The following is a 12114-nucleotide window of genomic DNA, read 5'->3' as shown; positions in this document are numbered from 1 at the left end:
GAACGACTCAAAACTATGTTGTAAAACTAAATTTTCTTAAGTTGCATTTTATACTCTGTTTTCCCCTATAATAGCTCTAGCAAGTTTATCGTTATTTCGGATTTCAAACATTTCGGTTGAGCATCACTGAAGAGACATTAATTGTCGAAATGCGCATCTGGTGCATCAAAATTGGTACCGTATAAGTTTTACATATGCAATTTTCAAATCATTGTCCGGGTAGGTTGATTGATTGATTGAATATTGTTTTACGTCCCTCTCGAGAATATTTCACTCATATGGAGACGTCACCACTGCCAATGAAGGGCTGCAAAATTTAGGCCTATACTCGGCGCTTATGGCCATTAAGCAGGGAGGGATCTTTATCGTGCCACACCTGCTGTGACACGGGACCTCGGTTTTTGCGGTCTCATCCGAAGGACCGCCCCATTTAGTCGCCTCTTACGACAAGCAAGGGGTTACTGAGGACCTGTTCTAACCCGGATCCCCATGGGTAGGAGTATCGGATGTTACTTTGGGTTTGGCACAGATCATGCCTATATAGCACCAAAACCGGTAATACTACTCACATGTAATGTAACTCACAATTACTAACCAATCACACCTCTCGAAACTAGCACAGCCAAACAAAAGCTAAACTGACCTTTTGCACTCTTCTCTATTCCAATCAGCATTCATGCTGTTGAATATGAATGAAATGTCCCACGATTCAATTTGAGAAATATAATAATGAAATTAGATTAAACATGAAATAATTCATTCTGTGACATTTTATAATACTTTCTAAAAATACATGGACAGGGTACGCTTACCAATGGTGTCGAAGATCACAAGATGTGTCATTCCACCTTAAATAGTCGCACAAGGGAGTTGCTAAACAGGTAAATTATTGAAGCACAGTTGCAAAGAAATAACCGGGACCTTCAAAATGATAAAGTCGTAAAAATAACGTTTGTTTCAAAGTAATTCTGGAAATAATCTCATTCCTGGTATGATTCCCAGATGTCAGTCAGAATTGCATTGTAAGGCATTCAAACTAAGAGAAGATAATGCCCTGGGCTTTTAAAGTACTGGACTTATCAATAAATTATGAACGTGTGTTTATGCTGTCGACTATTTCAGGCATCTTCAGTATGTGCGAGTATTGTTACTACCATTATAGTTGTAACTCTTAATTGGTTCATTCTACAGCTTCATGGACTTTTTATTCCATAAAGGGAACACATGTTTGAAATTACGATTGTACAGCTAAATATTCCCCCCACCCCCTAAAATTGAAATAAACATATGCACGATTCAAACTGAAAAAAAGTAGTGTATGCATTACAACCAGCTACGAATTTTAAGGAGGTATACCAAATCGTTTTAATGGTTTCCTTTCAAACATGAATGAATATCTAAATATCTGTACATTCCTTTCCTTGATTGCTCAGTCGGTTAACGTGTCCATTGCTGATCTGTAGATTGTAGGCTCTAGTCCAGCAGAGGTTTTAAATTTATTTGTCAGCTACCTTCTAAAACTACATGTTTTATGAATAAAGTGATTTTGAAAGTTTTCAATTTCAAAATATTATTGAACATATCTTCTAGGTTAGAATAGGTCCTCAGTATCCCTTCTTTGTCGTTAGAGGCGACTAAATGGGGCGGTCCTTCGGATGAGACCGCAAAAACCGAGACCCCTTGTTACAGCAGGTGTGGCATGATAAAGATCCTCTCTCCTCAAAGCCGTAAGCGTCGAGCATAGGCCTAAATTTTGCAGCCCTTCACCGGCAATGGCGACATCTCCATATGAGTAAAATTCTCGAGAGACGTTAAACAATACACAACCAATTAATCAATATACATCCTTAATCAAATTGGCCTTTACCAACGCCAAACAGTGTTTATCCGTGCTATCCTATTTATTTCACTTCGTGTCAATCGATCGATGTAGCTCAGTGGTAGAACGTTCGTAACCGGAAGGTCGTGAGTTCGAGACCCGCTCTTACTTAGCAGCGTCAAACCTAAGACGTTAAAATAGGTAGTGATTGCTCTTTCGCCAAACGCTCGGCATTTTGAAGCGAGAATCACGGGTCTTTCGGATATTACCTAAAAACGGAGGTCCCATGTCACGGCGTTGGCCCTGAGCGCTATAGGTCAATTTGTGGTACTTCATCTACAGCTGGTGACGTCTCATTATGAGTGAAAAATTCTCACAATCAATCAATCAATAATCAACAAAATGAAAATTTATAAACATGAGTTGGATATAAAGGTTTTAGTTGATTGTTCCATCATCCCAGTAAGTTGTGTCAGTAGATATGTTAAACATCTGAGTGGGTCCATTGAGATTTGTGTAAAGGATTGCTTAATTAGATCAATGTTATTGCGGAGTCTGGACTTGTATCCTACATCTGTATGCAATGTCACAGAAAATTACTATCAGTCATAGAGCTGATTATATTGGGTTTTGTTTCAGTCTGCATACAACTTCGATATTCATAGCAACGACAGCTATCTGAAATTCACAAGTGTCTAGGTATATTGAAGGATGGGGATTTTATTAATTCACCATCCTAAGAAAATAAAACTTTCATTAGTTTGAGCATAAAAAGATGGAAAAGTGTGATTTTTAGATATCGATCAACTGGTTTTAACTTTTAAACAGGTTTTAACTTTTAAATAATGTTGAATTCTACTTACCCGATTAAAATAAGAAATGGCGTATTTGAAGTATATAAACCGTGAATACAAATCGTTAATGCCGGTCAGTGCTATGTTTAGACATTTATATCGTGAATATAAATAATTCTCGGCAGACACCATGCTTGACAATTTTTAAAATCGTGAATATGAATCGTTAATGCCGACTGATGCAATGTTTAGATATTTATATCATGAATAAACAAGATTTTATTCAACAAATAATTGAATGGAATTAGGCAACAGACATATCCTATAAATACCCTCTCCTTACAATGTCAAGGCAATGTTATAAATGATAATATCATAAAGTATTGATGCGGAAGTACTTTTTGAATAATCGGAATCGGTAAGTCCTTTCGGTTCTCTGGAGTGTTTGAGACAAGACTTCCTGTGTTTTATCCCGTATTGTTCTCCAAGTCTTTTGTCACGTGACAAAAGGGTATATAAGCGGAGACAAACACGCTGAGAAGAGATTCTTGGAGTTGAAGTCGACCAGAGAGGAAGGTAGAAACACAAGGTAATTGGTTAAGCTAGGTCTTACGTGCCTGAATAAGGCTTTCGAGACCTGTTAATAAAGCTTGTATTGTGTCTGGTTGGCTTGGGGAGATTAATAAGATTTTATTAGTGGACACTGCGCTTCCGCAGTGTTAGTAAACAGACAAGTTTGATAGGAAGCGCTTGCGCTCTAGAGAAAAGAAAGAATAAATGTAAATATTATTGATTTAAATTTGTGATTGGGAAAATTTATTAATTCTTGATTGCTCAAGTAGAGCAGCCGAATCAAAAAGAACTCAAAAACGTTACATAAAATTTGGTGGCAGCGGTGGGATTCGGCGAATTAATATTTGATTGAAATTTTGAATTTTTTTTAATATTCATTTGTTATGGATAGATTAATAGATGAGGAAATTTCTTATCTTGAAAGGAGTTGCGAACAACTGCGCTTACAAATAGAAAAACAGTCAACTCCTGTTACGAATAATAGAGTGCGCGATTCGGGTATTGAGACAATGGCAAGCGCAAGCGCCGAGTACGACCATTCGCGATCGCCAGCTGCTGAGGATACGGTAGTTTTGCTAGGCACGAGGCAGTCTGATAGTCCAGCGTTTAATATGAATGATGATGGAGTAACTCAGAGGAAAGCGGGAGCGCAAAACAAGTATAAAACTCCAATGTCTTCGTTAAATGCGCAATTTTCAGAAACTGCTTTAAAGCATTATGCACAGTCACCGATGCCGATGGATCTTACAACCGCGGATGCGCTGCATCAAGCAACAGCGGATGCGCGGCATCAAACACCGGCGGATGCGCTGTATCAAACACCACCGCGTGCGCACAGTCGACATGAAAATTCCGACAGGAATAAGGTAATCACGGGGATAGATAGCGCATTTCCTCGACAGATAGGAAACATCGTGGTTAAAGAAAAGGAAGAAAAAGATAAGACTACAGCCAGGTGTAACATTAAGCCTGCAACTTTTGATGGGACTCATTCTTGGCTAGATTATAAATCCCATTTTGATGCGTGCGCTGCTATCAATAATTGGAATTCTAAGGGAAAGGGGTTGTACTTAGCAGTGTCATTGCGCGGAGCTGCACAAGGGATATTAGAAAACGTTTCGTCAGAAACAGGACAACAATATGACCTGTTAGTGAAAGCGCTTGAAGAGAGATTTGCCCCACCTAATCAAACTGAGTTGTACCGTGCTCAGCTAAACGAAAGGCGTCAACGGGCATCAGAAACATTATCTGAGCTAAGCCAAGCTGTGCGTAGATTAACTTATTTAGCATATCCATCTGCACCAGCAGAAGTAAGAGAAACTCTGGGTAAGGAGGCTTTTATTGATGGATTGATAGATTCTGATATGAGACTGCGCATAAAACAGAGTCGACCACAGAATCTTAATGAGGCTATACGCTTAGCAGTAGAACTTGATGCCTACTACAAAACAGAAAAAAGGAGCCACATGCGCGCATTCGATACTCACGGACAGGCGCCAACTCCAGCTGCAAATTCTGTAGAATTAAAAGCGATGATGCAGGAAATGCAGAGTAAAATAGATAATTTGGAGAGACAGGTTAAGACAAATGCAAGATTTAGCAGAAACCCTTTTCAGAAAGAGCGCAAATGTAACAGTGTTACTACTGCTCGGAAGAAGGACACATACGGAAGAATTGCCCAAAGTTGAAGAGCAGAGACAAAGAAAAGGATAGACGGAGCCATGTAGAAAAGTCAGATGGTGGAAGAGCATGTCAGGTTCGCAGCAGACGTAAAAGAAGGAGAAAACCTATAAAAGATGGCAATGTTGGTGCAAGCAGTTTATGTGAGGAGGCAGGTATCTTTATTCAGGGAAATGTGAATGGGAGTAGCACAAAACTCTTGATTGACACTGGAGCATCCCTTACTCTTATTTCAAAGAGATTGTATGATAGATTGCAGGAGAAAAGGCCTGAGCTGAAGGAGAGTGCACAGCGAATATTCAATGCTAGTGGTTCTGTTCTGTCCCACTATGGCAAAGGAGCATTTTCTTTAAAGATTGGTAAGTCAGATAGATTTAATGATGCGGTTGTTGCAGATATTTCTGTAGACGGAATTATTGGACTTGATTTTCTCAAGAAATACAATGGGGTGATAGATCTTCAAGAGAGCTCACTGCGAATGGATAATGAAAAATGCGCATTTTCCTGGGAAGGTACATTAGGTTGTTACAGAGTCACTGCAGCAAGTGAGATTTGCATTCCACCAAGAAGTGAATTAATTATTTCTGCCAAGGTTACAGGGAATAATACCTATGGAGGAGCAGGTTACTTAGTGGAACCAGAACGTAAATTTATTGAGACAGGGCGTGCACTGGTAGGACGTACTCTCGTTAAAGGTAGCGATAAGATACCAGTTTGTCTAATGATGTACAACAGATTTTTCGAGGAACTCTGATTGGAAAAATGACAGCAGTTGAGGAGAAGCCAAAATCGACACCTTATCATCAGGAGGTAACTAAAGACCTACGAAGTGATCTGAAAGATTTGTTAGACAGATGTAGGGACAACCTTCTTCCCGATCAAGTGACGAAAGTTGGGGACTTTCTACGTAAAAATCAGTTTTTGTTTGCAACATCTAATTATGATTTAGGGCAGACAAATGTGGTGCGCCATAAGATGCACACGAATCAGGTAAAACAACCTATTAAGCAAGGTCCTAGGCGAATTCCGATTCATTTATCTCCAGAGGTAGAGGCACAAGTAAAGGAAATGCTCAAAAAGGGTGTGATAGAACCTTCAAACAGCCCTTGGGCATCGCCAGTAGTTCTTGTACGCAAGAAAGACGGCACAATGCGCTTTTGTGTAGACTATCGTCGACTAAATGAGGTGATCACAAAGGACGCTTATCCTCTTCCGAAAATTGATGAGGCCTTTGACCATTTGTCAGGACACAAGATGCTTTCTACGCTTGATCTTAACAGTGGTTACTGGCAGGTTAGTATTGAAGAGAACGATATGCCCAAAACTGCATTTGTAACGCGACAAGGGTTGTACCAATTCAAGGTAATGCCTTTTGGCTTATGCTGTGCGCCTGCGACGTTTGAGAGACTTATGGAAACTGTGCCTGCAGGACTCCAGTGGGATAAATGTTTAGTATACCTTGATGACATTATCGTTGTGGGAAAATCATTTGAAAATATGCTTAAAAACCTACATGTTTTTCAGAGATTGCATCAGGCCGGCCTAAAATTAAAGGCCAATAAATGTAATTTATTTGCTACCAAGGTATCCTATCTGGGACATATCATTTCCAAAGATGGTATTGCGACCGACCCAGGGAAAGTAAAAGCTGTAGCTGAGTGGCCAGTTCCAAGTACATGTACTGTGACTGAAATAAGATCTTTTCTAGGTCTTTGCAGTTATTACCGGCGTTTCATTAAGAATTTTGCCTCAATTGCCAAACCACTGCATCGACTTACAGAAAAAGGAAGAAAGTTTTTATGGAGTGAAGAGGCACAAGAAGCGTTCGAAGTGCTGCGCAATAAATTGACAACTGCGCCAGTATTAGCCCTACCCGATATTACAACGCAATTTATTTTGGATACCGACGCTAGCAACGAAGCGATTGGTGCGGTATTATCTGAAAATATTGACGGTAAAGAACGTGTTATAGCATATGCTAGCCGTACATTGTCCAAGTATGAGAGGAGGTATTGTGTGACACGGAAAGAACTTTTGGCCGTTGTCCATTTTATTAAGCATTACCGTCACTATCTTTATGGTAAACATTTTCTTCTTAGAACGGACCATGGGTTATTAAGATGGCTGTTAAGGTTAAAAAATCCAGAGGGCCAGTTGGCTAGGTGGCTAGAAGTAATCAGTACCTACGATATGAAAATAGAACACAGACCCGGTAAAAGGCATGGTAATGCGGATGCTTTGAGCAGAATACCATGCGCTCAGTGCGGTCTTGATCCTTCATGGGAAGATGAGCCGAAAGTTGAATCAGCGGTCAGAACTTTGCAGCCGTCGGAGATAGAAAGTGACAACATGGATTACAGTCTTCAAGAGGCTCAAGAGCAAAGTAGACACATTAAACTTGTAAAAACATGGGTTGAGGAAGGAAAGCGACCAAGTTTTAGCCACATTTCTATGAATGGGTACGTAGTGAAGTCTTTGTGGAATCAGTTTCCTAGACTTACTATAGCGAACGGACTGCTAATGCGCAAGTGGTCTCTGCTCCCTTCCAACAAAGAAGCACATCAAGCTATCATACCTGACCAAGAACGAAGACGCGTCCTAGAAATGTTTCATGATAATCGGACATCAGGACACTTGGGAATAAACAAAACTATAGCTAAAATACGACAAAGATATTATTGGCCTGGACTTCAGAAAGATGTTTACCAGTATGTTATAGGTTGTGACAAATGTACGAGGCGTAAACATCCGAATCCTAAACAAAGGGCCCCGATGCAGATAACTGGATCAGGTATGCCAATGGAAAGGATTGCAACAGATATACTTTGTGAGCTACCTGAAACTGATAGAGGAAATCGCCATATCTTGGTGGTGTCAGACTATTTCACCAAGTGGACAGAGGCATTTGCGCTGCCGAATATGGAGGCCGATACGATTGGTCGAACTATGGTAGAACAGGTATTTGTCAGATTTGGTATTCCCTTCACTATTCATTCGGACCAAGGTCGGCAATATGAGAGCAAGCTCTTTTTGGAGATGTGTAGGCTACTTGGAATTAAAAAGACCCGTACAACATCCTATCACCCGAAATTAGACGGAATGGTAGAGTATTTTAACCGCACATTGCTCTCTATGCTAAGCACTTACGTACAGGATAGCCAGCATGACTGGGATTTGCATCTTCTCTATATACTTATGGCATACCGTTCTACTGCACATGACACTACCAATTTCTCGCCAAACATGCTGATGTTGGGACGTGAAGCGACTACACCATTAGATTTGCCTCCAGATATTAAAAATATTCCAACAAGTCAGTGGGTTTGGGTATTACGTGAAAGATTAGTCAACACATAAATTGGTCAGGGAAAACATGCAAGGCGAAATGCAGCGCCAGAAAAAATACCATGATACCAAACTAGCATGGTCATCATTTAAACCCGGAGAAAGAGTTTATGTATTTTTCCCTACAAGAAAGAGTGGTTGTTCTCCGAAGTTAACATCGTTTTGGAGAGGACCTTTCTTAGTTGAAGACAAATTGTCTGATGTTTTATATAAGGTTGCATGCGGAACAAAAAGTAAAAGCACAATTATTCATTGTGATCGCATGCGGAAGTGTAAATCACAGACGCTTCAAAGAGAAAATTATATCGGTAATTTAGAAGGTTGAAACAATGCGCAAGATGATATTCAAGAAAGTCTTGTAGAAGAAAATGAACAGTATGATATCAGTGAAAAGTCAAGCAATTGTGTTTTAGATAGGCCCAGGCGCACTAGAAATGCACCTGCGTGGCATGATGACTTTATTGTTGAATACAAATTATAAGCTGTCAACACCATCACAGTTTAGTGTAGAGCATAGGTTCATTATTTTGTTTGGTTTATCATAATCGTTTGTACTCAGAATTTTTTTTTAAAATTTTTTGCAGATCATGGCAAACACCAAGACCACTAAAAGAAAAGAGGGCCACCTTTGCCCTATGTGTTCTCAGAGAATCAGTGAAGAATCAGAATGGGGAAAACATGTGCTCGAGTGTGGGAGAAAACGCAGGCAGAAACGGTTTGAATGCAGTCATTGTGACTATGCTACAAATAAGAAGAGCGACATGGACAGACATTGTAGAACGCGCCATGGTGGATTCGCTAAAGTTGACAGCGAGAGTGAGGACAACTGGGAGCAGTTGGATCCCGGGAATCTATCAGATGTTGTTGGTGATGCACGTTCGCCTGGAACATCCCCTCCTTCTTCAAAAGTGACGCAGAGGAAACCAACGAAACCGGCTCCCATATACACTCCAAGAGTCAGGAAGTTGTTAATCAAATGTTCTGTAATTCCTGTTGCCCCTGCTAAATTTCAGCACCCCATGACGACTCTGAAAGAACATACATCTCCTTCATCGACTAAATCAGCGGCTACGTCGACTGATGACCAGGATTGTAGTGTTCAGGCTTCCCTCCATTCAGTTGGAGTGGACAAATACACCCAGACTCTTCCCTTAGAACAAGTAACACAGGCCACTCAGACAGAAGTTTCTAAGAGGAGGCGCTTGGATCGGGTGCAGGAAACTTATCAAAAGGATGGCAAGACTGTGGTAGAGATCCATGAGGACGAACTTTGGTTTTAGTTATTAAATTTGTAGTTAAGGCAAATAGAATTGTAAATCTAAGCAGAGGGCTTAGTATTTTTAAATGTTTATCGGATGCACACATGTTTAGTCAGGAAGACTATTGTATGATGTAAATAATGAACATTCACAGATCTTGTATGCCTCTAGTTTTCTTTATTGAGGAATGCGAGACGCATTTCCTGGAGGCGTGGGTAATGAAGCGGAAGTACTTTTTGAATAATCGGAATCGGTAAGTCCTTTCGGTTCTCTGGAGTGTTTGAGATAAGACTTCCTGTGTTTTATCCCGTATTGTTCTCCAAGTCTTTTGTCACGTGACAAAAGGGTATATAAGCGGAGACAAACACGTTGAGAGGAGATTCTTGGAGTTGAAGTCGACCAGAGAGGAAGGTAGAAACACAAAGTAATTGGTTAAGCTAGGTCTTACGTGCCTGAATAAGGCTTTCGAGACCTGTTAATAAAGCTTGTATTGTGTCTGGTTGGCTTGGGGAGACTAATAAGATTTTATTAGTGGACACTGCGCTTCCGCAGTGTTAGTAAACAGACAAGTTTGATAGGAAGCGCTTGCGCTCTAGAGAAAAGAAAGAATAAATATAAATATTATTGATTTAAATTTGTGATTGGGAAAATTGATTAATTCTCAATTGCTCAAGTAGAGCAGCCGAATCAAAAAGAACTCAAAAACGTTACAGTATGATATCATACCAGTACATTTATGAGTCAAAGAAATAAGAAAGAAAAATGAAAGAAAGAAAAGAAAAAAAATAGCAAGAAAGTTAATTAGGTTATTTAGTACTGATTGGTAAGAGAGAGAGAAAGAATCTAGATCATTGAAAGAGTAATTCAACAAGAAATAAGTGTATGCAAAAATACCAGTATGTTGTGCCATAATCGATGTCATGCTTGGCTATATAAAACATGAATATGAATCATTAATGTCGACAGAAGCAATGTTTAGACATTCAAATCGTGAATATGGATCATTAATGGTGACCAGTACCTTGCTCAGACCGTTATGAACCGTGAATATACCGACTGATCCAATGCTTAAATAGACATACGTCACAGATGACGATGATTCATCTGAATCATGAAATGAATTTGGACATTTCTTGTATTTTATTCGTTAAGTCAAAATCAAACATGACATATTTAATTCTTCAGTGAGTTCATTCTGTTACCTGTGCTTACCATACATGACATATTTAATTCTTCAGTGAGTTCATTCTGTTACCTGTGCTTACCATACATGACATATTTAATTCTTCAGTGAGTTTATTCTGTTACCTGTGCTTACCATATATGGATTATCACCTCGAGTATATCAACCCTCGAAAATTTGCATACAAAATCCAAATGCAACTTCTCAAATTATATGTATATATGTAATCTTACAAAATCCAAATGCAACTTCTCAAATTATATGTATATATGTAATCTTACAAAATCCAAATGCAACTTCTCAAATTATATGTATATATGTAATCTTACAAATAAAACATGTCTTTGATATTATTACATTTAAAATAAATGATGTTTTCCACTTTTCATGGGCTTCTTTTGCCTTCATCGTAGCCAGTCCATCCCCGTGATAAAGAGAAGTATGCACCAACGTGAGAATGTGATTGGAGCCATGATGCTGTCAGAGTTTTCAAATATGCAGAATATATGTACATGTATTGTGCCGTGTTTAATGAATAGACAACACTGAGATCGCACTTTGATGATATTCAGTAAAAGATATTACAGGTGCCTTTGTAGAAAAATTCATAGAACGTTTAATAGAACTATAACGTATAAAATTTCAAAATAGTGGATGTTAAAGCCTTTGCTGAGGACCTAAAGGACTAAGACCATGTTTATCAAAATTCGGCCTAACGTCCAAAGTGAATAATTTTTTGTTAGAAATATTCTCTAACATGTTCTTTTCCTATAATGTACTGGTTTTTATATGTAGAGTTCGTGAAAGAACACTATTTTTAGGTTTACATTACTAGTATAAATCCTATAATTTGCTCTACTTTGTAAGATTGCGTCATACAACGTCGCTATATATTATTAGAAGTGGTAACGTATTGTAAAACATAATTATGCAATGAGCTGTTTAATATATAATAAAATCTTGAAAAAGAAATTTTCTTTCAAAATACGCAATAAGGTTATTTTACTTATAGCCCGAATGGCACACCATATTTTTCAATCCTGCCTTCATTCGGCCATTTTCACACGCCGCGCCGTTAGCCTGTTTGTGCTGTTCGTGGAAGTTGCAGAGGATGTACTCATCGCATTTCAACGTAAGTTTTAGAAATATGAATATACTTCACCTCTACTCGTTAAACTGTATAACCAAATAGGTGTACCAATTGCTCTTAAAAATAATAAACAAGTCGCATGGAACGAATAGTATGGTGCGCCTGTGGTGTGTTGACAAACACATAATATTCACGCATTGGGCTGTTGGAAATCCCACAACAAATCTGTTAACTGTTGTCAACATATATTTATTGTTTATCTATTATAATTATATATTGTTAAGATTTAAAATTGTATGTATATCAGCTGATCAGAAAAATCAGCTGTTTCACGATCATGCCATTTTCAATTCCAAGTGCATGACCTTCTC

The sequence above is a fragment of the Ostrea edulis genome, chromosome 2 (genome assembly GCF_947568905.1).
Source record: "Ostrea edulis chromosome 2, xbOstEdul1.1, whole genome shotgun sequence".
In the NCBI taxonomy this organism is placed as follows: Eukaryota; Metazoa; Mollusca; class Bivalvia; order Ostreida; family Ostreidae; genus Ostrea; species Ostrea edulis.
Note: the sequence above shows the minus strand (reverse complement) of the source record.